Source organism: Macaca thibetana, chromosome 12 (genome assembly GCF_024542745.1).
Source record: "Macaca thibetana thibetana isolate TM-01 chromosome 12, ASM2454274v1, whole genome shotgun sequence".
Classification (NCBI taxonomy): Eukaryota; Metazoa; Chordata; class Mammalia; order Primates; family Cercopithecidae; genus Macaca; species Macaca thibetana.
Window position 1 is genome coordinate 3,992,774 of NC_065589.1, and position 27,592 is coordinate 4,020,365.

Sequence of the window (27,592 nt, forward strand, 5' to 3'; positions counted from 1 at the left end):
TTTGGGAGGTCGAGGTGGGCAGATCACTTGAGGCTGAGAGTTTGAGAACAACTTGACCGAAGATTATGGTGAGCTCTGACATTGAGGTGATGCACGGGGTCTGGTTCCTGGCAGAGGGGAGAGTGTGGGAGGGGAGAGGAAGGAACTACTTGAAGAACTGAGGAAGACAGGTGTGACCAGAGAGAGAAGAACCAGGAGGGGCGACGAGAGAGGTAACAGAGGTGATCACAGAAGGAAGAAAGATGAATGGGCCTCAGGTGAAGCCAGAGAAAACTCCAGAAGCCCACGAAGCACATTCCAACAAGCTCTTCAGGGACATTGTGCCCAAGAATTCCATACACAGCCCAGGTGTTGGCCACAAGAAAAGGTTGTAGAAAGACAGTGTCAGATGGAGAGGCCAGGAGGATGCAACACCCCCGCACCGCTATCCCATCTGCAAACTCCAGCCAGCAGAGGCCAAGTTAGAGAAAGCAGCACAAGAGGGGGCGAACATGGCAGCAAAGGTGGTGATAAGTAAGAAACCCCGTAAACAAAGGCATTCGGTCCAAGAAACTGTAAATGGGAGTAATACAATCAATGCAGGCTGGGCACAGTGGCTCACACCTGTAATTCCAGCACTTTGGGAGGCCAAGATAGGTGGATTGCTTGAGCCCAGGAGTTCAAGATCAGCCTGGGAAATATGGTGAAACCCTATCTCTACAAAATAAAAAAATTAGCCAGGAGTGGTGGTGCATACCTGTGCTCCCAGCTACGAGGGAGGCTGAGGCAAGAGGAATACCTGAGCCAGGGAGGTGGAGGTTGCAGTGAGCTGAGATCATGCCACTGCACTCCAGCCTGGGTGACAGAGCAAGACCCCATCTCGAAAAATAAAATAAAATCAATGTAAATGCCAAAGCAATTATTCTTAGAAGGTACCAAAAAAATCTCAATATACTAAATTGTGATTTAAGAACAGTCTGTTTCTAGAATCCCAAAGTCACAGAAATAGGACTGGTAAAGGGGAAAAGTGAATGCATGCTAAGTGTTTAATCACATGTGGGTTCTCAATAGGAAGAAATGAGAGTGAGAACCTCCCAAGTGCTGGCAAGCAGTGAGGGGTGTGTGCTTAAAACAAACAAACAACAAAAAAGCATAAAAACCAAAATAAAGAGGGGCAAAAAAAGACAATATGCATATAAGGTAGAATAGTACACTGCATTAAAAATCATGTTCTAGGCCAGGCACGGTGTCTGATGCCTGTAATCTCAGCACTTTGGGAGGCTGAGGTGGGTGGGTCACCTGAGGTAAGGAGTTTGAGACCAACCTGACCAACATGGCGAAACCCCATCTCTACTAAAAAATACAAAATTAGCCGAGCATGGTGGCAGGCGCCTCTAATCCCAGCTACTCAGGAGGCTGAAACATGAGAATAACTTGAACCTGGGAGGCGGAGGTTGCAGTGAGCAGAGATCGTGCCATTGCACTCTAGCCTGGGTGACAGAGCAAGACTCCATCTCAAAAAAATAAAATAAAATCATGTTCTACATGAAAACCTAATGACGTGAAATTATTTCTATAATTTCAACTTTTATTTTAGATTCGGGAGTACATGTGCAGGTTTGTTACATGGATACATTATGTGCCAATGAGGTTTGGTGTACAAATGATCCCACCCCACCCAGGCAGTGAACACTATACCCAATAGTTTCTCAACGCTTGCTTCCTTCCCATCCTCCCCTAGTTAGAGTCTCCCTCTTTATTTCCATGTGTACCCAATGTCTAGCTCACACTTATCAGTGAGAACATGTGGTGTTTGGTTTTCTGTTTCTGTTAATTCACTTAGAATAGTGGACTCCAGCTGCACCCATGTTGCTGCACAGGACATGATTTCATTATTTTTAAGGCCGTGTAGTATTCCATGGTATATATGTACCATGTTTTCTTATTCCAATCCACCATTGATGGGCACCTAGGTTGATTCCATGCCTTTGCCATTGTGACTGGTGCTGCGATGAACATACCAGTGCATGTGTCTTTTTGATAGGACGATTTCTTTTTCTTGGATATATACCCAGCAATGGGATTGCTGGTCAGATCTCCAGACTGCTTTCCATAGGGGCTGAACTAATTTACATTCCCATCAACAGGTATAAGGATTCCCTTTTCTCTGCTGCTCGCCAGCAGCAAACTTTTTTTTTTTTTTTTACTTTTTTATAAGAGCCATTCTGATTGGTGTGAGATGGTAGCTCATTGTCATTTCGATTCACATTTATATGAAAATTAATGATGTTGAGCATTTTTTCATGTTCGTTGGTCACCTGTGTCTTGAGAAGTATGTGTTCATCACTTTTAAGCCTTTTGGCTAAGATCAAGTGTGAGAAGGGTGTGTTCGTGTCTTTTGCCCACTTTTTAATGTTCTTCATTATTGCTTGTTGAATTATTTAAGTTCCTTATCGACATAGTGTGGATGTTGTCTCCGCCCAAATCTCATATAGAAATGTAATCCCCAATGTTGGAGGTGGAACCTGTTGGGAGGTGACTGGATCATGGGGGCAGATTTCTCATGAAAGCTTTAGCAGCATTTCAGTTGGTACTGTCCTCATGATAGTGGGTCAGTTATTGTGAGATCTGGTCATGGCAGAAGGAGAAAGGGGAGCAGGCACACCCCATGGTGAAAACAGGGACAAGAGAGTACAGTAACAGACTATAAGCTTCCTGAGGCCTCCCCAGAAGCAGATGCTGCCATGGTTCCTGTCCAAGTGTATTCTTGCATTGCTATAAGGAAATACCCAGGTAATACTTAGGTATTTCCTTATAGCAATGCAAGAATACACTAATACACTTACAGAAAAAGGTCTGGATACTAGACATTTTTCAGATGCATACTTTGTGAATATTTTCTCCCATCCTGTAGGTTTTCTGTTTACTCTGTTGATAGTTTATTTTGCTGTGCTGTGCAGAGGCTCTCTAGTTTAATCAGGTACCACTTGTCAATTTTTGGTTTTGTTGCAATTGCTTTTGAGTACCTAGTCATAAATTCTTTCCCAAGGCCAGAATGGTATTTCCTAGGTTTTCTTCTAGGATTTGTGTAGTTTGGAGTCTTACATTTAAATCTATAATCCATCTTGAGTTACTTTTTGTATACAGTAAAAGGTAGGGGTCCAGTTTCACTCATCTGCATATGGCTAGCGGGCTCTCCCAGCACCGTTTATTGAACAGGAAGTCCTTTCCCCATTGCTTATTTTCGTCAACTTTGTAGAAGATCTGATGGCTATAGGTATGCATCTTTATTTCTGGCTTCTCTATTCTGTTCCTTTGGTCTATGTGTCTGTTTTTGTGCCAGCACCACGTTGTTTGGGTTTATAGCTTAAAGTTGGGTAATTTGATGCCTCCAACTTTGCTCTTTTTGCTTAGAATTGTCTTGGCAATTTGGGCTGTTTTTTGATCCCATATGCATTTTAGGATTGTTTTTTCTAATTCTGTGAAAAACGATGTTGGTAGTTTGATAAGAATAGCATTGAATCTATAGATTGCTTTGGGCAGTATGGCCATTTTAATGTTATTAAATCTTTCAATCCATGAGCATGGAATATTTTTCCATTTGTTTGTCATCTACTATTTCTTTCAGCAGTGTTTTGTAGTTCTCCTTGCAAAGACATATTCCTAGGTGTGTGCGTGTGTGTGTGTGTGTCTATTATAAATGGGATTATGTTTTTGATTTGACTATCAGCTTGATTATTACTGGTGTATAGAAATGCTACTGATTTTTTGTATATTGATTTTGCATGCTGAAACTTTATTGAAGTACATATCATTTCTAGGAGGCTTTGGTGGAATCTTTAGGGTTTTCCAGGTATAAAATCATATCATCAGCCAAAAGAGATAATTTGGCTTCTTTCCCTATTTGATGCCTTTTATTTCTTTCTCTTGCCTGATTGCTCAGGCTAGGACTTCCAGAACTATGTTGAATAGGAGTGGTGAGAGTAGGCATCCTTATCTTGTTTCAGTTCTTAATGGAAATGCTTCCAGCTTTTGCTCATTCAGTATTATGTTGGCTATGGGCTTGTCATAGATGGCTCTCATTATTTTGAAGTATGTTCCTTTGATACCTAGTTTGTTGAAGGTTTTTTATCATAAAAGGATGTTGGATTTTATTGAAAGCTTTTCCCATGTCTATTGAGATGATCATATGGTTTTTGGTTTTCATTCTTTTATGTGGTAAATCACGTTTATGGAGTTGTGTATGTTGAACCAACTTTGCATCCTGGTACTGAAGCCTACTTGATCACAGTGAATTAACTTTTTCATGTGCTGTTGGATTCAGTTTGCTAGTATTTTGTTCAAGATTTTTGCATCTATGTTTATTAGAGATATTGGCCTTTAGTTCTCTTTTTTCAATGTGTCTTCACCAGGTTTTGGTTTCAGAGTGATACTAGCTTCAGAGTATCAGTTAAGGAGGAGTCCCTTCTCTTCAATTTTTTGGAATAGTTTCAGTAGAATTGGTACCCACCGTTTGTGTACGTCTGGTAGAATTCAGCTACGGCTCCGTCTGCCCTGTTTTTTTGTTTTGTTTTGTTTTGTTTTGTTTTTTGTTTTTGGTAGGTTTTTTAAATTACTGATTCAAGTTTGAATCTTGATCAAGTATGAAACTTGATATTGATCTGTTCAGAGTTTTGATTTCTTCCTGATTCAATCTTGGGAGGTTGTGTATTTCTAGGAATTTATCCATTTCCTCTAGATTTTCTAGTTTGTGTGCATAGCTGTGTTCATAATAATCTCTGCGAATCTTTCTTATTTCTGTGGGTCCAGCTGTAATGTCACCTTTGTCATTTCTTACTATGGTTATTTGGAGCTTCTCTCTTTTTTTCTTTGTTAATCTAGCTAGCAGTCTATCAATCTCATCATTTCAAAAAAACAACTTTTGGTTTTGTTGATTCTTTGTGTGGATTTTTGGGTCTCAATTTATTTCAGTTCTGCTCTAATTTTAGTGTTTCTCTTCTTCTGCTAGCTTTGGGATTAGTTTATTCTTGCTTTTCTAGTTCCTCTAGGTGTGACTTTAGACCCTTAATTTGAGATATTTCTAACTTTTTGATGTAGGTGATTAACACTATAAACTTTCCTCTTGACACTGATTTTGCTGCATCCCAGAGATGTTGGTTATATTGTGTCTCTGTTTTCACTTATTTCAAAGAATATTTTTATTTGTCTTAATTTTATTGTTTGCCCAAAAGTCATTCAGGAGTAAGTTATTTAATTTCCATGTAATTCTGAGGTTTTGAGAGATCTTCTTCGTATTAATTTCTATGTCTACTCCCCTGTGGTCCAAGAGTATGGTTGGTATGATTTCAATTTTTTAAAAATGTAATGAGACTGGCTTTATGGCCGAGCACTTAGAGTACTGGATGTGCACGTGAGAAGAATGTCTATTTTGTTATTAATGGCTAGAATATTCTGCAGATATATATTCGGTCCTGTAGGTCAAGTGATGCAAAATTTTAATGTTTATTGGGAGCTGTTTTCACTGGGAATTAGTTTAACTTACAAGCTGGAGAATGTAAGTCTTTACACATTCAATGAAAAACAAAGATTAGAAAACCATATTACATTGAAATTTCATTCTTATACATAAAACTATACATTACATAGTTATGAAAAACTTCAACAAAGAAATAACAAAGTTAGTGGTGGTTTAAGAGACCATAGGAAAATTATATTTTCTCTTTTTTGTTAATTATATTTTATAATGTCTCTGATAAATATGTATTCTACCACAAGGAAACAAGTTATTTTAAAAATAAAATTGTAAAATAATTTGTATGGTGTAATTTGTAAGTCTATACATAAATTATAAATACATTCATAAAAATATAACCAGATGGCAGAGGAAGGACCAAATATATCATATATGATTAAAATTGATAAAAGTTAGAATACAAAATATGATACCATAAATACTTCTGTGCCAAATAACATAATGTTAAAATATTTAAAATGTAAACTCTTCAGAACATAAGGAAAAACTGACAAAAACATAATTTTAGTCACCTGTAGTCCCAGCACTTTGGGAAGCCAAGGTGAACCTGGGTCAGGAGTTTGAGATCGGCCTGGCCAACATGGTGAAATCCCATCTCTACTAAAAATACAAAAATTAGCCGGGCATGGTAGTGCATGCCTGTAATCCCAGTTCCTCAGGAGGCTAAGGCATGAGAACCTGGGAGGCAGAGGTTGCAGTGAGCAGAGATCCCGTGACTGCACTCCAGCTTGGGCAACAGAGCAAGACTCTGTCTCAAAATAAAAAAAAAAGGAAAAGAAAAACATAATTTTAGTGGCAGACACAATTACACATCTTAAAGTCAAGAAGCAGATCTTTAATAAGGATACTGAGTATCTAAATAATATGAATTAAGAAGGCTGCTTTAATAGATATATTACGATTTGCACCTTCTAAAGATGGAATACATATTACTTTTTCAAATTCATGGAACAGTCACAAAAATATACCATATACCAAACAATGAATTATACCTCTGTAGATTTAAAAGAAAATGGTATATTACCAAATACTAATTTATAAAATTATGAACAATTTAAAAGTTATACCCAAAAAATACAACCTCTTGAGAACAATATATATGACTACATAAATAGTTGACAAATAAATATTTGATTAAAAAATGCCATCACAAATGCAAATTATTAAGGAAGTGATTATAATTATAATAGTACACATTAGAGTATATGAAATTGGCTCAAAACTGTACTCAGGAAAAAAAAAGTCTTAAAATATTTTGTTTGTCCTTATTGTCATGTTTATCAGTGGCCACAATCTATGGAGTATTTACTATGTTCCAAGCACAGTGCTAAATACTATATACAGATTATCTAATTTAGTTATTTCCTAAATCTTACCAGGTAGATGTTAAACAATTAGCATGAAAGTGAATGAAAGAAGTCTCCAAATCAAAGAGCTAGAAAAAAAGGCATCAAAATGCCTTCAAGGAAAACATGTAAGATATACAAAAAGAATAAAGAAAGATGGAAAACAGGAAACAATGAATGAGTGAAGAGAAAAAGTAAAATTCATAATTCTAAGAGCTGGTTCTCTGAAAAGACACTAAGGAAACCACTGAGAAGCCTAATTACGTAGAAAATAAAGAAAAAACAAATACACACCATTGGGATTTATCAAAGAGATATAAATGATATGGAGGAGATCTTAAAATATAAACAATGTTATAGTCACCCCACACTACTATATTTGGAAAACAGAATCTCAACGCAGAAGGTTCTCTAAAAAAATTACCAACATTGGTTGTTAAAAGGAGATGATTTGGGCTGGGCACAGTGGCTCACATCTGTAAACCTAGCACTTTGGGTGGCCGAAGCAGGTTGATCACGAGGTCAGGAGTTCAAGACCAGCCTGGCCAACATGGTGAAACCCTGTCTCTACTAAATGAAATCTAGGACTAGTGCACCAAATGAAATCTTTTGAAGAATAGCAAAAAAAAAAATTAATTAATGAAATAAATGGAAATGTTTACAATTCATTTTAGAACCAAGCATAATTATTTCTCTAGCGTTCTCTTTTATAAATACATATAGCAAATTCTTCTATGAAAAACTAGGGAAGGAAGACCAGTGCGCTATAAAGGAAAAAATACACCATGGCCAAGTAAAGATTATTCCAGGAATGCAATGTAAGACATCTATGAATATAAATCTTGTCAATTGGAAAAAGGATAAAAACCATATGATCATCTCAATAGATGCCAAAAGGCTTTTGATAATATTCAGGATGCACTCTTCAGTGTATATGTGTACATACACACACACACACACACACACACACACACACACACACACACTCCAAGATTGGGGTTGCTTATATGCAGGGAAGATCACATGTTATTACCCGGTTCCACTGCTACTTGGAATGTGATGGTCAGGTCTGCTCATATCTAAGAAGAAGAAGAACAGAGCCATGCAAGAGAGGTGAGGTGGGTCATGCAGGAAGAAAACATACCTCCTAGGTCAAGAACCACATTGCCAGAGCTCACCCAGAGGGAAGCTTGCTAGAAAGAGCTGGTGAAAAAAAAGATGGGGTTGTCAGATTAAATACAGGACACCAGTTAGATTTGAATCTCAGGTAAATAACAAATACTTTTTTTGACTACAAGTGTGTCCCAAATATTGCACTGGACATACACTAAAAAAAGTATTGGCCAGGCACAGTGGCTTACGCCTGTAATCCCAACACTTTGGGAGGTCGAGGCGGGTGGATCACGAGGTCAGAAGTTCAAGACCAGCCTGGCCAAGATGGTGAAACCCCATCTCTACTAAAAATACAAAAATTAGCCAGGTACGGTGGTGTGCACCTATAATCCCACCTACTCGGGAGGCTGAGGCAGGAGAATCACTTGAACCTGAGCGGCAGAGGTTGCAGTGAGCTGAGATCGCGCCACTGCACTCCAACCTGGGTGACATAGTAAGACTCTGTCTCAAAAAAAAGTATTAATCATTTATCTGAAATTGAAATGTAACTAGGTATCCTGTATTTTATTTACTAAATCTTGTAAATCTACGAAAACACCAAGCCAGAGATGTGGCTCCCATGTCAGAGAACATTACAGCAGGTTGGCCCCAAGAACTTGCAAATACCCAGCAAGGAAAAAGAGCCATTTGTTCACCTACTGCATGGGATATCAGTGACTAATGTGATCAGAGCTGCAACCAAGCAAAAGAACAGATTGTAGTCGGATGACCGGTTAAAAAAGCAACATCTGCACCTTGCTATCCCTTCCCCCCATACCCCACAGAGCATAGAGGTTAAACTTTGGCAAGGAAGGAGAAGGCAGACATGCTGCCCCGTGGGCATTCCAGGAAGAAGGAGTTGGGGCAGAAGAGTAGAACATCAGACCAAGCCCCTCCTCACTTCAAGACCCTCAGATTACAGCAAGGGGAGGTTGGCGGGGAGGATGCAGGGAACTTTAATAGGGCAAGAGGAGGCTGGAGATGCAAACTGTAGATTTCAATAACCAACTGACCAGGAAGTTGAGGAATCTGCCCAAGATGCTATTAAGATATATGCCACCATTCAGCTTGTGAGTGGAGAAAAATAAAACCTTTTTATTATTTAATATATTAGCCAATGTCTTGATTAATGGTGAAGCACTAGAGCTATTCCCATTATAGTAAGAAATAAAACAAAGCTACCCTCACTGTTGTTATTAAATATTCTTCTGGAATTTGCTTGCTACAGCAATTAGAAAAGAAAAGAAAATAGGAGATAGTGTATTGGAAAGGAAGGAGTAATTATTTTTATTTGACAATCATATAATTTTCTAACTGAAAAATTATAAAAACAAGAGCTCAATAAGCTGCCAGAAGAAATGAAAAATATGAACAAATTCCTTCTGTCACACCACAGCTTACGGACTGCCGGGACACTCAAATGCATTCCCCAGGGTCAAAGATTCATCCACAGCTGTAACAAGGATGAAATCTGGGGAAACGCATTCACATGCTTCCTCTCTTGTCTGTCCAGACATCTGACCTCCTCCTGCCCTGAGGAGGAAGGGAGAGAGATTAGGATTATTATAGCAAGGGATATTTTTAAAAGATAGAATATTCATCTCCTACTTGAAATACAGGAATTTTGTATCTGCAGGAAGAAAGCAAGATTTTGTTGAGACAGAAAAGAAACTTCCCAAATTGATCTCCTTTAGAACTCAGGGGGTGAGTCCATGGAGTTTCAAAACAGCTGTGCCTAAGGGAGACTATATCCCACCTGGAGACGCAAGAGAATGACCCTGTCCTCTGAGGAGAAGTGCAGGTAAGAGAATGAAGAGAAAAGTAAAGGAAACGGGTGGGTATCAGGTGGGCTGAAACTCCGGCATGAAGAGGGTTGTGTTGGCAAGGGGAATACCAAGGATGGGGGCTTCTGCCTACCTTCCTGCTTGGAAGCCCCTGAAGAAGGTGCCCTCACATACTGACTGGCACCAGTGGCCACATCCTATGTAAGTCCAGTGGCGTCCATGCACAGAGGCCTTCCTTAGAGTGACTGTGCCACCCAAAGACACTAGGGTCCCCTAGGCCTGTGGAGGCCAACAGAGGAGTACTCGATTGCAAGCCAGTGATCCACCATTTTGGGGAGCTCTGGGGGCTGCATGGCCCTGCAGCAAAGGCCATGGGATGAGCTTAAGGGACAGATGCGGAGCGCCTCCAATGTGCAGTAGCCAGAACGGGTCCCAGGCAGCCAGGGGTGATGACAAGGACCACTAGGAGTGTGACCCAGGACAAGAAGCAGAACTGGGATGATCCCTGCTACCCTGTTCAGCAACACTTCCAGGGCAGCAAGTCCCCAGAAACCCACAAAGACCCTCTACACCAACGCCCTCAACTCCCAAAGCCAACTCAAAGAGAAGCAGGGCACAGATTCTGACATTCTAAAGATTGAGAACCAGAGAGATCGTTGACATTATTGCAAAATGCTTTCTTGCTTTTCTCTGCAAGAAAAGCAAGTGTAGTGGTGAAGGAATCATTACTGAACAAATAAACCACATTTTGTTTGCACATTAGTGTCTTATATGAGCAAATTTATAACCCTACTCACAATATGTTTTGCGTGTTGTTCCTCTGGAAGATACGCTATAAATATTAGAGTGAAAGCATATCCTAGGCCACAAGGATAGGTACATTCTGACCAGGTAATACCATGTGACCTCAGTGCCCATATTTGTTTGGATGTTAAAATCACATTGACACTAAGAACTTTGTTTTAGGTAACAGAAAATAAGAAAGATAAGCTTAGTATTTATTTGTCTATAACAAATATTGGCCAAATATATGTCAAGCACTGTACTAAGTGTTAGAATACAACAGTAGTGAGACAGATGCATGGATAAGTGACTGGATGGGGGTAGATGAATGAATGGGTAGCTGGGTAGATGGGGGGTGGGTAGGTAGATGTGAATGGATATGAATAGATGGAGGGATAGGTCGATGGGTGGGTGAGTAGATGAGTGAATGAGTGGATGGATGGGTGGACGGATGGGTGGGTAGATGTGAATGGATAAATGCATGGATAGGTGAATAGATGGGTGAGTAAATGAATGGATAGGTGAAAGGGTGGATGAGTTGGTGGATGGGTGTATGTGGATGGATATGGCTAGATGGACAGATATGGATAGGTGAGTAGATGAGTGAATTGATGAATGGGTAGATGGATGGGTGGGTAGATGAGTGAATGAGAGGATGGGTGATGGAGAGGTGGGTGGGTGGATGGGTGGGTTGGTGGATTGATGGATGAGTGGTTGGATGGATGGTTGAGTGAGTGGGTGGGTAAATGTGGATAAATATGTATAGATGGATAAATACATGGATGGGTGTGTGGGTAGATGTATGAATGGGTAGATGGGTGGGTGGGTGGATGTGGATGGATAAGGACAAATGTATGGATAAGTAGATGAAGAATGGGTAAATAAGTGGATGGGTGAATGGGTGGGTGAGTGGATAGATGTGGATGGATAAGGATAGATACATGGATGAACTGGTCAGTTGATGAGTGAATGGGTGGATGGGTGGGGGTGGATGTAGATGGATAAGGACAAATGCATGGATAGGTAGATAAAGGGTGGGTAAATAAGTGGATGGGTGAATGTGTGGGTGGGTGAGTGGGTGGGTGGATGTGAATGGATATGGATAGATGGATTAATACATGGATGGGTGTGGGTAGATGCATGAATGGGTAAATGGACATGTGGGTGGTTGAGTGGATGAGTGAATAGATGAGCGGGGTGGAGGTGAATGGATATGGATAGATGGATGGATAGGTGAGTGGATGTGGGGGTAGATGAGTGAATGGGTGGATGGGTGGGTGGGTGGGTGGATGGATATGTATAGATGGATAAATACATGGATGGATGTGTGGGTAGATGGGTGAATGGGTAGATGGCTGTGTGGGTGGTTGGGTGGATGGGTGAATGGATGAGTGGAGGTAGAGGCAGATGGATATGGATGGATGGATAGGTGAACAGATGTGTATGTAGATGAGTGAATGGGTGGATAAGTGGATGGATGTGTGAGTAGATGTGTGAATGGGTGAATGGATGTGTGGGTAGATGCATGAATGGGTGGATGGATGGGTGGGGTGGATGTGGATAGAGGCATGGGTAGGTGAATGGATGTGTGGGTAGATGAGTGAATGGGTGGATGGATAGGTGGGCTGGATGCAGATGGATATGGATAGATGCACAGATAGATGGATAGACACCAAGATAAAAAGGTACATTGTCAGATTCAGAGATACAATTGAATACATAGAAACACAGAGACATAGATAAAGCCCATGAGAGGTTTTGATAAGTACGTGTAAAATTTGAGTAGAATAAGGCTGATAGAGATCGCCAGTACAGAGGCTGGGGAAAATACTTTTTCATCATTTTGCATCAGATATTGCACATCAGGTGGTCAGGTAGGACCACTGTGATGAGATGGACATTTGAGCAGCAATTGTGAAGAAGTGGGGGCAGAAGCTAGGTAGATCCATCTGGTGTCATGCAAACCAGGACGCATGAACAGACAGCACACACACCAATCCTGCAGGAGCACCATTCACCGGAGAAAACTCCAGAGATTTAGGTGAGCAGCAGGTGTGTAGGTCTCTGCACAGGAATCTGGTATTCTGGCAGGATGGGGACCTGGAAGTGCCAGACATCAGACTCAAGAATAGGGATCCTGAGTCTTAGGCTACAAAGCTTTGAAGCTACAGGATAACAAAGTGCCTGCCCCAGCCTGGTGGGATGAGTGAAGGATACAATCACAATATGATACAACGGAACCTTGGGCCCAGCACTGGAGCTGGCGGGGGCAGGGTTTCTTGAAGAAATATTCATATTATATTATTTACTCAGAAAAATATCGAAAAACTATGTTTGCAAAATTCTAAATTTGTGGCCGGGCGCGGTAAAAATCCCAGCATATAGTATATCGATAACACAGTTCTAGATATGCAGCTACTAGGCTGAGGCAGGAGAATGGCGTAAACCCGGGAGGCGGAGCTAGAGCTAGATAGATAGATAAAATAGATAGTATAGATACAGTTCTAGATATGCATATAGATAGATAGATAGATAGATTTTTTTTTTTTTTTTTTTTTTTTTTTTGAGACAGAGTCTCGCTCTGTCACCTAGGCTGGAGTGCAGTGGTGCAATCTGGGCTCACCGCAACCTTCGCCTCCCAGGTTCAAGCAATTCTCCTACCTCAGCCTCCTGAGTAGCTGGGACTACAGGCACATGCCACCATGCCCAGCTAATTTTTTGTATTTTTAGTAGAGACAGGGTTTCACTGTGTTAGCCAGGATGGTCTTGATCTCCTGACCTCGTGATCCGCCCACCTCGGCCTCCCAAAGTGCTGGGATTACAGGCATGAGCCACCGCACCTGGCCTGCAAAAATATTTTCTACCTTAACAGAAAAAATAAACAGAACATATGATATTATATATTATACTATATGGAGAATAAACATAGAATATATTTTATAATATTATATGTTACACATGGGTATATGTAAGTATATGTTACTAGTGGTTGTCTCTCTGTGATAAGATCAAGGGGAGGTTTTCTTTTCCTTATGTTCCAATATTTTTTCAATGAACAAAATGAACATTAATTCTGTAGCAGAAAAAAACAGTAATAATTTTTTTGATGAAGATAGAAACAGGAAACCAAGAGCAGAAGCCTGACATGACCTGAAGTTTGTGTAAGGCTGACGTTTAAGAACTCAGGTGTGTTCAGGTGGGATCTTTACACGTTCAGGTGAGCACAGGCAGGAGCTGGACCAAGGACAGACCAGAAGGCTAGGATGAATGTGTACCTAAGAACACCACAGGCTGTGAGGCTCTTACGCTGCCTTCTTGACCCTAAGGGATCCTTGACTTGTTCAATCTGGTGAATGTGTACTTAGGGCAAATTGCTGATGTTTTTCCCTTTTGTCACCTAGCTGTGAGGCTGAACTGAACCAAGTGACAATTGTTCTGGTAGTGAATGAGCACGGCATTGTGGTGAATTGTACCACTGAAATTGGGCTTTTTATGAAAGGCTACAGAATTTGATTTTGATAAGTGACTGATAACTTTATCATGATTTATTTTCTATAGATACATTGCTGGACTCCATTGGTTAATAATTTAAGTCTTTTGCATTTACTTTCTTGAGTGCCTTTTACCAGTAATTGTATCTTCTCATTTTACGGTTGGTCTGATTTTGGCATCAAGGTATACACACATATCAATTGAAGCACCAAATATTTTCTTTGTCTATTCTCTGGAACAGATTATATAAATTGAGATTATCTATTCCTTGAATATTTGATAGAACCTATCTCTAAGCTCTCTGGGCCCAGAAGTAATTTTGTCAGTAGGTTTTTAACTATTTGATTCAATTTTGTTAATGAGTGTACGCAGGTTTTCTACTTCCTCTTAAGTCAGTTTTGGTCATTTGTATTTTTCTAGGAAATTGGCAATTTTGTTATACATTTTCATGATTATCCACAAGTAGCATCTTTTTTAAAAACTCGCCTATGTCTTAGTTGTTTATAATTCCTGTCTTTGTATTTGTTTATTCACTACCTACCTCTCTCGTCATTGAGAAATGTAGCCAGAAAATTGTCTGTACTGCTAATCTTTTCCAGAATCAGCTCTTGGTTGCATGGGTCTTCTCCATGTATCTTAGTTTTACATTTCTCTAATTTCTGTTCATACCTATTTCATTCCTTCCCATTTTTAGAGTTTACCACGTTTTCTTTTAATTTATTCTTTCTTATTTTTTATTTTTTATTTCCATAGGTTTTGGGGAAACAGGTGGTATTCAGTTATATAAGTTCTTTAGTGGTGATTTGTGAGATTTTGGTGCACCCATCACCCAAGCAGTGTACACTGAATCCAATTTGTAGCTTTTCATACCTCACCCCCTGCCCACCCTTTCCCCCCAAGTCTCCAAAGTCCATTGTATCATTCTTATGCCTTTGCAACCCCATAGCTTAGCTCCCACTGACGAGTGAGAACATACAATGTTTGGTTTTCCATTCCTGAGTTACTTCACTTAGAATAATCATCCCCAATCCCATCCAGGTTGCTATGAATGCCATTAATCCATTCCTTTTTATGGCTGAGTAATATTCCATTGTGTGTGTGTGTATATATATACACACATATATACATATATATACACACACACATATATATATATATATATATATATCACAGTTTCTTTATCCACCTGTTGATTAAGGGGCATTTGGGCTGTTTCCATATTTTTACAATTGCAAATTGTGCTGCTATAAACATGCATGTGCAAGTATCTTTTTTGTATAACGGTTTGTTTTCCTCTGGGTAGATACCCAGTAGTGGGGTTGCTGGATCAAATGGTAGTTCTACTTTTCGTACTTTAAGAAATCTCCACACTGTTTTCTATAATGGTTGTACTAGTTTACATTACCACCAGCAGTGTAGAAGTGTTTCCTTTTCACTGCATCCACATCAACATCTATTTTTTTTTATTATGACCATTCTTGTGGGAGTAAGGTGGTATCACACTGTGGTTATGATTTGCATTTCCCTGATCTTTAGTGATGTTGAGCATTTTTTCATATGTTTGTTGGCCATTTGTACATCTTCTTTGGAGAATTGTCTGTCCATGTCCTTAGCCCAATTTTTGATGGGTTTGTTTTTTTTTCTTGCTAATTTGTTTGCATTTCTTGTAGATTCTGGATATTAGTCCTTTGTTGGATGTACAGATTGGAAAGACTTTCTCCCACTCTGTGGGTTGTTTGTTTACTCTTCTGACTGTTCCTTTTGCAGTGAAAAAGCTTTTTAGTTTAATTAAGTCCCACCTATTTATCTTTTTGTTGTGTTTGCTTTTGGGTTCTTGCTCATGAAATCTTTGCCCAAGGTAATGTCTAGAAGGGTTTTCTGGTGTTATCTTCTAGAATTGTTATAGTTTCAGGTCTTAAATTTAAGTTCTTAATCCACTTTGAGTTAATTTTTTTATAAAGTGAAATATGAGGATCCAGTTTCATTCTTCTACGTGTGGCTCGCCAATTATCCCAGCACCATTTGTTGAAGAGTGTCCTTTACCCACTTTATGTTTGCTTTTTTGAAGATCAGTTGGCTATAAGTATTTGGGTTTATTTCTGGCTTCTCTATTTTGTTCCATTGGTCTATGTGTCTATTTTTAATACTAGTACCATGCTGTCTTGGTGACTATAGCCTTATAGTATAGTTTGAAATCAGGTAATGTGATGCCTCCAGATTTGTTTTTTTGCTTAGTATTGCTTGGTTATGCAGGCTTTTTTTTTTTTTTTTTTTTTTTTTTTTTTTTTTTTTTTTTTTTTTTTTTGGTTCCATATGAACTTTAGGATTGTTTTATTTCTAGTTGTGTGAAGAATGATGGTGGTATTTTGATGGAAATTGCATTAATTTATAGATTGCTTTTGGCAGTATGGTCATTTTCACAATATTGATTCTACCCATCCATAAGCATTGGATGTGTTTCCATTTGTTTGTGTCATCTATGATTTCTTTCAGCAGTGTTTTGTAGTTTTCCTTGTAGGAGTCTTTCACCTCCTTAGTAAGGTATATTCCTAAGTATTTTTTTACAGCTATTGTAAGAGGGGTTGAGTTCTTGATTTCATTCTCAGCTTGGTCACTATTGGTGTATAGCAGAGCTCCTGATTTGTATACATTAATTTTGTATCCTGAAACTTTGTTGAATTCATTTATCAGTTCTAGGAGCTTTGTGGTGGAGACTTTAGGGTGTTCTAGATATATGGTCATATCATCAGCAAACAGCAACAGTTTGACTTCCTCCTTACCAATTTGGATGCCCTTTCTTTCTTTCTCTTGTCTGATTGCTCTGGCTAGAACTTCCAGTACCATGTTGAGTAGAAGTGGTGAGTGTGGGCATCCTTGTCTTTTTCCAGTTCTCAGAGGGAACACTTTCAACTTGTTCCCAGTCAGTATTATGTTGGCTGTGGGTTTGTCATGGATGCCTCTTATTACGTTGAAGTTTGTCCCTTGTATGCTGATTTTTCTGAGGGTTTTAAACATAAAGAAATGCTGGATTTTGTCAAGTGCTTTTTCTCCGTCTACTGAGATAATCATGTAATTTTTGTTTTTAATTTTGTTTATGTGGTGTATTACATTTATTGACTTGCATATGTTAAACCATCCCTGCCTCCCTGGTATGAAATCCACTTGATCATAGTGGATTATCTTTTTGTTATGCTGTTGAATTTGGTTAGCTAGTATTTTGTTAAGGATTTTGCATCTATGTTCATCAGGGATATTGGTCTGTAATTTTCTTTTTCTATTATGTCCTTTCCTGGTTTGGGTATTAGGGCAATACTAGCTTCATAGAATGATTTAAGAAGGATTCCCTTTTTCTCTATCTTATGGAATAGTGTCAATAGGATTGGTACCAATTGTTCTTTGCATGTCTGGTAGAATTCATGGGTGAATCTGTCTGGTCCTGGACTTTTTTTGGTTGGTAATTTTTTTATTACCATTTCAATCTCACTGCTTGTTGTTGGTCCATTCAGGGTTTCTAATTCTTCCTCATTTAAGCCAGGAGGGTTGTATCTTTCCAGGAATTTATTCATCTCCTCTAGGCTTTCCAGTTTATGTGTATAAAGGTGTTCATAGGAGCCTTGACCATTTCATTTCTAATTGAGCTTATTTGGATCTACTCTCTTCTTTTCTTAGTTAATCTTGCTAATGGTCTATCAATTGTATTTATCTTTTCAAAGAACCAGCTTTTTGTTTCATTTATCTTTTGTATTGTTTTCTGTTTGTTTCAATTTCATTTAGTTATGCTCTGATCTTGATTATTTCCTTTCTTCTGCTCAGTTTAAGTTTGGTTTGTTCTTGTTCCTCTAGTTCCTTGAGGTGTGACCTTAAATTGTTTATTTGTGCTCTTTCAGACTCTTTAATGAAGGCATTTAAGGCTATGAACTTTCCTCTTAGTATCATCTTTGCTGTGTCCAAGAAGTTTTGATAGGTTGTGTCACTATTATTCAGCTCAAATAATTTTTTAATTTCCATCTTGATTTCATTGTTGACCCAGTGATCATTCAGGAGCAGGTTACTTAATTTCCAGGTATTTGCATGGTTTTGAAGGTTCCTTTGGAGTAGATTTCCAGTTTTATTCCACTGTGGTCTGAGAGAGTACTTGATATAATTTCAGTTTCCTTAAATATATTAAGACTTGTTTTGTGGCCTATTATATGGTCTGTCTTGGAGAAAGTTCCATGTGCTGATGAATAGAATGTACATTTTGCAGTTGTTGAGTAGAATGTTCTGTAAATATCTGTTAAGTCCATTTGTTCCAAGGTATAGTTTAAATCCACTGTTTCTTTGTTGACTTTCTGTCTTGATGAACTCTCTAGTGCTGTCAGTGGAGTATTGAAGTCCCCCACTATTATTATCATGTTGCTGTCTATCTGATTTTTTGGGTCAGGTAGTAATTGTTTTATAAATTTGGGAGCTCCAGTGTTAGGTGCATATATATTTAGGATTGTGATATTTTCCTATTGGACAAGGACTTTTATCATTATATAATATCCCTTTTTGTCTTTTTTAACTACTGTTCCTTTAAAGTTTGTTTTGCCAATACAAGAATAGCTATTCTTGCTCACTTTGGTGTGCATTTGCACGGAATGTCTTTTTCCACCCCTTTACCTTAAGTTTATATGAGTCCTTATGTGTTAGGTAAGTCTCTTGAAGGCAGCAGATACTTGCTTGGTGAATTCTTATTTATTCTGCAATTCTGTATCTTTTAAGTGGAGCATTTAGGCCATTTACAACCAATATTAGTACTGAGATGCGAGGTACTATGCCATTCATTGTGTTATTTCTTGCCTGTATACCTTGGGGTTATTTTATTATACTTCCGTTTTATAGGTCATGTGAAAGTTATACTTTTAAAAGGTCCTGTTTTGATGTGTTTCCAGGATTTGTTTCAAGATTCAGAGCTTCTTTTAGCAGTTCTTGTAGTGCTGGCTTAGTCATGGCAAATTCTCTCAGCATTTGTTTGTCTGAAAAAGACTGTATCTTTCCTTCATTTATGAAGCTTAATTTCACCAGATACAAAATTCTTGGCTGATAATTGTTTTGTTTAAAGAGGCTGAAGATAGGGCCCCAATCCCTTCTAGCTTGTAGTGTTTCTGCTGAGAAATCTGCTGTTCATCTGATAGTTTTTTTTTTAATAGGTTATCTCACAGCTCTTAAGATTCTCTCCTCATCTTGACTTTAGATAACCTAATGGCAATGTGCCTGGGCAATTATCTTTTTGCAATAAATTTCCCAGGTGTTCTTTGAACTTCTTGTGTTTGGATGTCTAGGTCTCTAGCAAGGTCAGGGATGTTTTTCTCGATTATTCCCCCAATATGTTTTCCAGACTTTTATATTTATCTTCTTCTTCAGGAACACACTGATTATTCTTGTTTTATTGTTTACCATAATCCCAAACTTCTTGGAGACTTTGCTCATTTTTTTTATTCTTTTTTCTTTGTCTTCATTGGATTGGGTTAATTTGAAAACTTTGTCTTTGAACTCTGAAGTTCTTTCTTCTGCTTCTTTGATTCTATTGATGAGACTTTTCAGTACATTTTGTATTTCTCTAAGTGTGTCCTTTATTTCCTGAAGTTGTGATTTTTTGTATTTATTCTATCTATTTCACTGGAGATTTCTCCCCTCATATCTTGTATATCTTTTTTTTTTTTAAGTCCTTAAATTGGACTTCACCTTTCTCTGGTGCCTCTTTGATTAGCTTAATAATCAACCTTCAGAATTCTTTTTCAGGTAAATCAGGAATTTCTTCTTGGTTTGGATCTACTGCTGGTGAGCTAGTGTGATTTTTTGGGGGAGTGTTAAAGAATCTTGTTTTGTCACATTACCAGAATTGTTTTTTCTGGTTCCTTCTCATGTGGGTAGGCTATGTCACAGAGAAGATCTGGAGCTCAAGGCTGCTGTTCAGATTCTTTTGTCCCACGGGGTGTCCCCATGATGCAATACTCTTCCCTTTTTCCTAGGGATGTGGCTTCCTGAGAGCCAAACTGTAGTTATTGCTATTTCTCTTCTGGATCTAAGTCACCCAGCAGGGCTACCAGGCTCCAGGCTGGTACTGGGGGTTGTCTGCTCAGACAGTGTGAACCATCTTCAGGTCTCTCAACCATGAATACCAGCACCTGCTCCGGTGGAGGTGGCAGGGGAGTGAAATGGACTCTCTGAGGGTCCTTAGTTTTAGTTATTTAATGCACTATTTTTGTGCTGGTTGGCCTCTTGCCAGGAGGTAGCACTTTCAAGAGAGCATCAGCTGTGGTAGTACAGGGAGGAATTAGGCTGTGGGTGGGGCCCTAGAAGTCCTGAGAGAATAATATGCCCTTTGTCTTCAGCTACCAGGGTGGGTAGAGAAGGACCATCAGGTTGAGGCAAGGTTAAATGTGTCTAAGTTCAGACTCTCCTTGGGCAGAGCTTACTGCTGCTGCTGCAGGGTTACGGGTGTTGTTCCCAGGTCAATGGAGTTATGTTCCCAGGAAGATTATGGCTGCTTCTGCTGTGTCATCAAAGTTGGCAGGGAAGTGAGGGATAGCTGGCAGTTACAGGCCTCACCCAGCTCCCACACAACCCAAAAGGCCAATCTCACTCCCACCGTGCCCCACCCCCAACAGCACTGAGTTTGTTTCCAGGCAGTGAGCAGTGGGGCTGAAAAATTGCATTGCCCCAGGCTACCAACTTCCCAGATGAGAAAGTAAGTAGGATTTTCACACCTCCCCACCTGTCGCATCTGCACATGGATTCATGCCCTCCCCTGAGTTCTGGCCAGGAGACTTCACATTTGGTTGGAATTGTTACAAAGTTCAGCTGGAGTTTTCCTTCTCCCTGTGGTCTTTTCCCAGTTCCTCTGGCAGCCTCCCCAAGGACACCTGTGAGAAAAGTAAGAAATGGCTTCCCTGGGGACCCCAGAGAGCCCAGAGGGCTTTTCCCACTGCTTCCTCTACCCCTGTATTTCACTTGGCTCTCCAAGTTGACTCGGCTCCAGGTAAGGTCAAATCCTTCTCCCCTGATCTAGACCTTCGGTTCCCCAGTGAGGGTGTGTGCTCAGGGGCAGGTAATCCCACTTTTCCACTGTCACAGCTTGGACACTCACAGTATGTGGGCTGTCTCCCAGATCCCACAGGAGCAATCCAATTCCATCAGAGGGTATGTGGACTCTCTTGGCTTTCCTGGTATATTCCTGCCATAGTCGTTTTGGAGCAAAAGTTGATGATCTGAGTCTCCACACCCTGCTCTGTCCATCCGAACTGGAACTGCAAGCTAGTTCTGCCTCCTATCCCATGTTCTTTTAATTTCTATTAGATTAATAGTATCCAGTCTTTTTTCTTTTCTAATGAATGCATTTAGGGCTATAAATTTTGTTCTAAGTACTACTGTAACAGCATTCCACAAGTGTGGATGTATGGCATTTTTATTATCATTCAGCTCATAATATAGTCTTATTTTTATTATGATTTCTTCTTTGGATCATGACTTATTTATAAATATGCTTTAAAACATCCAAATGTGTAACTTCATTCAATTTTTTGACTTCAACAATATATAGTGGAGAGAGACTGCACATGGCCTCAAAAAAAAAAAAAAAAAAAAAAAAAAAAAAAAACATCCAAATGTGTAACTTCATTCAATTTTTTGACTTCAACAATATATAGTGGAGAGAGAACATGGCCTGCATGATCCCATTTTGTTAATATTTGTTTAATTGTATTTTATGACCTAATATGTGATTATTATAACTGTTGCATGTGTACTTGAAAATAATATGCATTATTAATTTTTAGGCATAACATTCTATGTGTCATTAGATATAAATTCTTAATTTGTATTTTTAAAATCCATACACTTACTTTGTTACACTGTAAGGGTAGACTTATAAATCTCTCCTTGTAATTCCGTCAAATTTTGCTTTATGTATTTTGAGGCCATATTTTTAGGGGTATATAAGTTTATAAATTTCTCCTAGTGAATTCTGGCTTTTTTGCCATTTTATAATAATCCTTTTAGACATGACTAATGCTTTTTTACTTTAAGACCTTTTTTGTGTTTTAATGTAGTTAATAACCTTTCTTTTCATCGATCTTTGTCTGGCACATCTATTTCCCCACTTTTACTTTACACCTTTCTGTTTTCCATATTGCTGAAGAATTGGTCTTGTTAAAACCATAAAGTCATTTTTTTCTTTATTTAATCTATCAGTCTCTGGTTTTATTCAGCAAACTCAATTTGTTTACATTTCTTGTAGTTACTAACCCATTTGGAATTGTTTCTACCATCTTAATTTGTGCTTTCCATCTTTCTAGCTTTTACTTCTTTTCCTATCTTCTATAGCAGGGATTGGCAAATTATACCCTTCAGGCCAAATCCAGTTCATTTGCTGTTTTTATAAATTAAGTTGAATTGGAGTGCACCACCATGCTCATTTGTTTAAATTTTCTCTATGGTTGGTTTTGCACTACAATAGCAGAGTTGAATAGATACAATAGAGATGATATGGCACACAAAGTCAAAAATATGTACTATCCGGTCATTTACAGAAAACATTTGCTGCCTTGTTCAATAGGATTAGAGAGTTTCTTTTTTCATTTTTCCTTTACTGTTTTGAAAACTGCAAATTCTACTTTTACCATGCCCCACAACTCCCAGCAGTCATGACTAAAATTTCAACATGTGTACTCAGCATTCCAAGATCTCAAGTTAACTCAATTGTTCACGGGATCATTTAATGATTTTGGAATTCTAGATTATTATCCTCCCGCCTTACATATAATTAGGAGACTTGGGTCATTCTCCTCCCAACTTACATGATACTTAATCCGGTATTTCAGGTCCTACATGTTTTTATACATGTGAAATGTCATTACTATTATTGTTGTCATCCATTGTCAATCCTGTTCCGATTTATCCATATGTTTACTAATTTATTCGCTCACCATTCTGCTTTCAGTTCACTTCTTCATTCTAGATTCAGTTTTCTCCTTGATAAAGTGCATTCCTGGAAGTTATTTAGGTGGGACTCTGTTAGTTATAAATTCCTTAGTGCTTTGTTTTTCATCCTTTCTCCCTAATTCTTGTATGACAGTTTAGTTAGGTAGAAAATTATATTTTCTCTCAACACTTTGAAGATATAATTCCACTGTCCTTTGGTCATCATTGACAAGTGGCAGCCAAATTAATTGTCATTCCTTCATAGGTCATCTTATATTTCTGGCTACTGTTAAGGTATTATCTTTGTACTTTGCGTTCTTACATAGCCTACTCTAATCTATCCAGGGATGCATTTCCTTTTATCTATCCTAATATTTAGCACTACACTTTCCTTGAATCTGAGAACTCAGAACTGTTCTCAATTTTGAAAATTCTCGGTCACCATCTCTTTCAATATTGGCTCACTCTCATTCTCTCCTTTCTCTCCATCTTTAACTCCTATTGTGCTTCTATTAGACCTTCTTGTCCTATTCTCCATATCTATTAATCTTGCTTCCAAATTTTCTATCTCTTCATTTCCATGTGCTCACAGTGATTTTCCACTTAACGAATTCTCCTTTTAGTTATGTCTAATTTGCTTTTTAACCTAATCATTAAAGATTTCGTTACATTTCAATCACTATATTTTTTATTCCTATACGTTTCCTTTTGTTTTTTTCTAATCTTCCCTGTCTTTTGTCTTCCCTTGGTGGCAGCTTGCTGTTTTCTCTTTTTTCAAATTTTCCATTGTGTCTTTAATTCTATTTCACAATCTTTATTTTGATAATATTGTTGCCTGAAGCTCTTAGGAATTTAATCCCACTGTTTGTTATATCTTTGAACTTGCTCAGAGTTTATTTTTCTCCCTTGGATTGGCACTTTTGGATTGTGAGCTCATCTTCATTGCAGTTTTTCTGTAGGAATTATTTGTGTACATCCACAGAGATTTTGTGCTTTCTCCTGCCAGGTGCTCCAGGGTTAATTTTATCTAAATTGCTCAGATTGGGGGCTCCATGCCACTCAGATAGTATAAATTCACACCCCAAATACACCTGAGGACAGCCACTACATACAAATTCTCAAAGGCAACCATTTTCTCCTACTCAGAATCAGGCCGAGGTTGACAGGCTTTCTGTTATTTCCCTGTGCCAATGGCTGGATTGTTCTTCTGGTCCACCTTTTCACTGGAAGTGTAATTCTTCATGGGCAGGGGACAACTCTTGTATAGGAATCTCAGTTCTAATTTCCAGCCTCTTATGGGCTCAAAGATTCATTTCCTATTTCTGCATGGCCATTAAAATCCAAAAATTCATTAGTTAAAAAGACTAATGTATAGTAATCTCAGTTCTAATTTCCAGCCTCTTATGGGCTCAAAGATTCATTTCCTATTTCTGCATGGCCATTAAAATCCAAAAATTTATTAGTTAAAAAGACATACAAGGTAACCTCAACTCCCACCTTTGCCATCCCATGCCTTCCCCCAGCATAGCCCTAGTATCAGTTATCTTATATTTCTGGCTTCTGTTCCCTCTTTGGTTTGGGCCTCTACAAGGGATTTCCCTTATCTTTTCATGAGCAATGTTTATTATACTTGCTGTATTTTAGCCAACATCCCTAGACATTTTATATCAAGATGATTCTCAGGGTATCTGGTTCATCAGACTGCTGAAAACTGAGGTTTAAAATAAACATTTACAATAAACTATTTCATACATTATAAATCCAACACTAATATCCAGCTTAACTCATCCCTAGTTTATTCATGAAAATGTGTGACTTTGGGAAAGGGCCTCTGGTATTGCAAGGAACATTTCTCATCCCATTCCCTGGCTCCTGTGCCCTAGTCTTGCCACTGAGCTTCTCTATAGTTTTAATTCCTGAAAAAGGGATGGGTATATGGGAGAAATAATCTCTTTATGCCTGTCAGTGGTCATCTGAGATGGCAAAAATAATAATGAGGAAATAGAACAACTAGTGAGGTAGCAGTTTCTCAAATCTTTCACACTGCTAGAATTTGCCCTTTGGAGCATTTTCAAAACACCAGAGAGGTTAGTGCCTGTGGAAGCACTCACTGTCTTCTAGCAAAAGTTCTTTCCAATACCTTGGTCAAAACAATCATTTGTAAATCAGCCAATATTTTTACAGCTCAAAGAACATTTTCATGCCACTTATCTTATGAAAGTTGAGTGTCCACCTCTTACAAATGAAAAAAAGAAAAATGAGACTGAGGAGATTAAGCAAGTTGCTTGCCCTGCTCAATGTTATGCAGTCAGCAGAACTAGAACTTTACTATTTTTAGCAGAAAACACTGTTCATAAATTCTTACAAGGGTAGGTGCCAGAATTTGCTCTCCTGCTGCTACACTGTCCCAGACACTACCTATAGGAGCTTAAGCAACATTAAAAGTTAAATTAAACAGCTCTTAAAATGGTAGTTGTGCAATTTCTGAGTGATGCTAGCCAAGGGTAGATTCCCCAGAGCTTGGAAGTAAAACCAGAAGAGAGCAATGAGATGTCCAGGCATCGGAAAGTGGGTCCTAGAAGGTGCGGCCTGGAGAAACTGGAGCAACGTGCTGGAGTCCAGCACTGTCTGTGGCTGGCTCCTGTGTCAAAGGCTGCTAGGGGTGCAGCAAGACGTGTCTTGCTGCTGCCAGGGACATGGAGAGCCCGTGTGACTCACCCTGCCTTTCATCTGCATTTGTTCTCTTGGCAAGAGTGATTTTCATTGTACCATAAACTCAGTGTTACCAAACCCACTTGGAGTGATGCACTGACTGAAATTGCCCCTCAAGGAGGAAGGGCTAACACCGCCTTGCAAACGGAGGCTTTGCTATGTGAGTCTTGGCTTCCTGGCTTTCCCCATGAAGAACTTCCTGTCAGCCCACAGACAGGAAGCGAGCTGCAGGAAAGCGCTGGCTGCCAGCCTCCTCGTTCCACACTGGACCAGGGGCAGGGGTTCCTCTCAGAGACCAACCAGAGCAAAGCGGCTCGCAGGGCAAGGCCTGAGGGAGGAGCAGAAGCCCAGAAGCAGAAGTCAGACCACGGACGGGCAGGGACAGGTGAGCTGGGGATAGAACCACAGATCTGCAGCCTGAGGGGCAGGAACCGCGTGGGCCTGATCCAGGAGGGTCCATAGAACCGGCACTGTGGTTGCTGCCTGGTTTTCCTTGGAGGTTAGGGCACGATGCAAGAGCAGTGAGTCTGAGTATAACATGTTAGGAATGGGCAGGCAGCCCCGAGATTGTAGCATGGAGTGGCCAGAACACACCTGTGCAGCCCTTCTCCAGGGCGGGGCAGTACACAGCCTGCTCTCCACTGAACGGGACTCCTCCTTATTCCTTTGTACACTAATTCACCTGTCTTCCCACCCTCCATGGGGTAAGTGCTGGGGGTGCTATGCTACCCGGAGTGGGGCACGGTGCTGGGTGCTGGGGGCAGGTGTGAGCTGGGCTCTGTCCTGGGGCCTAAGCTAGGATGAGCCACTGTCCCATTTGAGAGTCTCCAGCCCCATCATGTTCAATCCCAGCTCAGCGGATTTTCACACCCAAATCACCGCCTCCTGCCCCCAAATCTGGAACTACCAATAAAAAAAAAAAAAAAAAAAGAAAGAAAGAAAGAAAACGGTCTGTGAGATGGACATGGCACTGAGGAGGGGGAAGTAAATGAGGAACCACGCAGGGGACCAGGCAGGCGCCAGGCCCACCTGGCATCGCCACCCAGGGACCGCTTTAACCACTCGAGCCTCCAGCGTGGGGGGAGCGTTCATTCTCTGAGGTCATCATGAGGCTCAAAGGGAAGTGACCATACAGTGCTCTCAAGGGTGTACATTTCTAAAGTCATCTCAAGAGAAAGCCAGGCAGAAGGCGAGAGGAAGAAAAAGGCGGTGCCGGCAGCGAGGGATGTGGATACCCCGAGCGGCACCAACAGCGGCGCGGACAAGAAGCGCTTTGAAGTGAAAAAGTGGAATGCAATAGCCCTCTGGGCCTGGGATATTGTGGTTGATAACTGTGCCATCTGCAGGAACCACATTATGGATCTTTGCATAGAATGTCAAGCTAACCAGGCATCCGCTACTTCAGAAGAATGTACGGTCGCATGGGGAGTCTGTAATCAAGCTTTTCATTCCACTGCATCTCTCGCTGGCTCAAAACAGGACAGGTGTGTCCATTGGACAACAGAGAGTGGGAATTCCAACAGTATGGGCACTAGGAAAAGACTTCTTCCATCAAGCTTAATTGTTTTGTTATTCATTTAATGACTTTCCCTGCTGTTACCTAATGACAGATTAGATGGATCCGTGTTTCTTCTGCTTTGTTTTTTCAGTTTGCTGTTCTGTAGCCATATTGTATTGTGTCAAATAAAGTCCAGTTGGAGTCTAAAAAAAAAAAGAAAAAGAAAAAAAGAAAAAGGTGGTGCCCACGCCTGCCGATGGACCCAGGGAAACGTGTACCTTCCGTGGTATCCCAGGGACCCCGAGTTCCATGTTCCCCAGCAAGGCCTGGGTGACACCTCTATTTGGGCCATGGTGGGACCACTCCT

General features: G+C 39.7%; 1 pseudogene; it reads left to right on the forward strand.

Annotated features, from left to right (window-relative positions):
- The first annotated feature begins 491 nt into the window (after window positions 1–491).
- On the forward strand, window positions 492–27,417 carry LOC126932277 (E3 ubiquitin-protein ligase RBX1-like; annotated as a pseudogene).
- Window positions 27,418–27,592: the final 175 nt, after the last annotated feature.